Source organism: Saimiri boliviensis, chromosome 4 (assembly GCF_048565385.1).
Source record: "Saimiri boliviensis isolate mSaiBol1 chromosome 4, mSaiBol1.pri, whole genome shotgun sequence".
In the NCBI taxonomy this organism is placed as follows: domain Eukaryota; kingdom Metazoa; phylum Chordata; class Mammalia; order Primates; family Cebidae; genus Saimiri; species Saimiri boliviensis.
This window is the reverse complement of record NC_133452.1, coordinates 134,356,817-134,359,780: the sequence shown is the minus strand read 5'-3', so window position 1 is coordinate 134,359,780 and position 2,964 is coordinate 134,356,817. Positions and strand designations below refer to the sequence as shown.

Sequence of the window (2,964 nt, the reverse complement as noted above, 5' to 3'; positions counted from 1 at the left end):
CTCTCTGGTTTCTCAGCAGCTCCTGGGCCAAGACTCAGGGAGACACTGAGACAGAGCGCTTGGCACAGGAGGGGCGGGATCAGGGCGAAGTCCCAGGGCCCAGGCGTGGCTCTCAGGGTCTCAGGTCCGGAAGGCGGTGTGTGGATTGGGAGGCGCAGCGTTGGGGATTCCCCGTCTCCGCAGTTTCTCTTCCTCGCCTCACTTGTGTCGGGACCTTCTTCCTGGATACTCACAACGTGAGCCAAGTTCCCACTCCCATTGGGTGTCGGCTTCCTAGAGAAGCCAATCAGCTCACTGCGGTCCCGGTTCTGAAGTCCGGAGGCTCCCTTGGCGTCCGGAATTACCTGTGGCGCCCGAACCCTCCTCCTGATGCTCTCGGGGGCCCTGGCCCTGACTGAGACCTGAGCAGGTGAGTGCGGGGTCGCAAGGGAAACTGCCTCTGCGGGAGGAGCGAGGGGCCAAGCCCCGCGGGGCAGCTGGACTCGGGGAGCCGCGCCGGGAGGAGGGTCGGGCGGGTCTCAGCCCCTCCTCGCCCCCAGGCTCCCACTCCATGAGGTATTGAGCACCCCGCTTCATCTCCGTGGGCTGCATGGACGACACGCAGATCGCGCGGTTCGACAGCGACGCCTCGAGTCCGAGGACGGAGCCGCGGGCGCCGCGGATGGAGAAGGAGGGGCCGGAGTATTGGGACCCGGGGACACGGATCTTCAAGGACACCGCACAGAGTTTCCCAGTGAACCTGCGGAACCTGCGCGGCTCCTACAACCGGATCGAGGCCGGTGACTGACGCTGGTCCGGGGCGCAGGTCACGACCCCACCCCGTTCCCGACGGACGGCCTGGGTCACCCCGAGTCTCCGGGTCCGAGATCCACCGCGAGACTGGGGGACCCGCCCAGACCCTGACCTGGGAGAGCGCCAAGCCCCTTTACCCGGTTTCCTTTTCAGTTTAGGCCGAAATGCCCTCAGATTGGGCCGGGGCGGGGCTTGGTCGCGGGGTGACCGCGGAGGGCGGGGCCAGGGTCCCACACCCTCCAGGAGATGCGTGACTGCGACCTGGGGCCTGAAGGGCGCCTTCTCCACGGGTAACACCAGTTCGCCTACGACGGCAAGGATTACCTCGCCATGAACAAGGACCTGCGCTCCTGGACCCCCGCGGACCTGGCGGCTCAGATCTCCCAGCGCAAGTGGGAGGCGGCCAATGTGGCGGCGAAGATGAGCGCCTACCTGGAGGGCAGGTGCCTGGAGTGGATCCGCAGACACCAGGAGAACGGGAAGGAGACACTGGAGCGCGCGGGTACCAGGGGCAACGGGGCGCCTCCCTGATCTCCTGTAGACCTCCCAGGCTGACCTCGCACAAGTAGCGGAGGGAAATGGTACCAACACTAGAATATCGCCCTCCCTCTGGTCCTCAAGAATCCTCCTGGGTTTCCAGATCCTGTGCCAGAGAATGACTCTGAGGGTCCGCCCTGCTCTCTGATACAATTAAGGGATGAAGTCTCTGAGGGAGTGGAGGTGAAGACAATCCCTCAGGGATTACTGATCAGGGAATTACTGACAATCCCTCAGAGAATACTGATCAGTTTCCCTTTGACCCCACAGCAGCTTTGGGCAACAAGCCTGGTTCCCGGTTCTCTCGGGCCTGGTTCTCTGCTTCACACTCAGTGTGTGTGGGGATCTGACTCCAACTCCTGTGAGTCCCCTGGCCTCTACTCAGGACAGGACCAGCAGTCCCTCCTCCTCTGCTCAGAGACTAGAACTTTCCAAGGAATACATTAACCCAGGTGCCTGTGCCCAGGCTGGTGTCTGGGTTCTGTGCTCCCTTCCCCACCCCAGCTGTCCTGTCCATTCTCAGAATGGTCACATGGGAGCTGCTGGGGTGTTCCATGAGAGATGCAAAGTGCCTGAATTTTCTGACTCTTCCCTTCAGATGCCCCCAAGACACACATGACCCACCACCCCATTTCTGACCATGAGGCCACCCTGAGGTGCTGGGCCCTGGGCTTCTACCCTGTGGAGATCACACTGACTTGGCAGTGACATGGAGAAGACCAGACCCAAGACATGGAGCTTGTGGAGACCAGGACCACAAGAGATGGAACTTTCCAAAAGTGGGCGGCTGTGGTGGTGCCTTCTGGAGAAGAGCAGAGATACACCTGCCATCTGCAGACCGAGAGTCTACCCAAGCCCCTCACCCTGAGATAGGGTAAGAAGGAAGATGGGGGAATCATGTCTCTTAGGGAAAGCAGGAGCCCCTCTGGAGCCTTTCAGCAGGGTCAGGGCTGGAGCCTGGGGATCAGGGACCCTCACCTTCCCCTCTTTTCCCAGAGCCATCTTCCCAGCCCACCATCCCAATCTTGGGCATTTTTTCTGGCCTGGTTGTCCTTGGAGCTGTCGTCACTGGAGCTGTGGTCGCTGCTGTGATGTGAGGGAAGAAGAGCTGAGGTGAGGACGGGGTGAGGAGTGGGGTCTGAGATTTCTTGTCCCACTGAGGGTTCCAAGCCCCAGGTAGAAGTGTGTCCTGCCTGGTTACTGGGAAGCATCATCCACACTCATGAGCCGACCCAGCCTGGGCCCTGTGTGCCAGCACTTACTCTTGTGTAAAGCACCTGTGACAATGAAAGACAGATGTGTCACCTTGATGATTGTGGTGATGGGGACCTGATCTCAGCAGTCACAGGTCACAGGGGAACCTCCCTGCTGAGGACAGTCCTTAGGAGGGCAGTTGGTCCAGGACCCACACCTGCTTTCCTTGTTTTTCCTGATCCTGCCCTGAGTCTGCAGTCACACATTTCTGGAAACTTCTCTGGGGTCCAAGACTAGGAGGTTCCTCTAGGACCTCATGGCCCTGCCACCATTCTGGCCTCTCACTGAATATTTTATTCCCACAGATAGAAAAGGAGGGAGCTACTCTCAGGCTGCAAGTAAGGATGAGGGAGGCTGATCCCTGAGATCACTGGGATATTG

General features: G+C 60.1%; 1 pseudogene; it reads left to right on the top strand.

Annotated features, from left to right (window-relative positions):
* LOC141584370 (patr class I histocompatibility antigen, A-2 alpha chain-like) lies at window positions 1-2,441 on the top strand (annotated as a pseudogene).
* The last annotated feature ends 523 nt before the right edge of the window (window positions 2,442-2,964 follow it).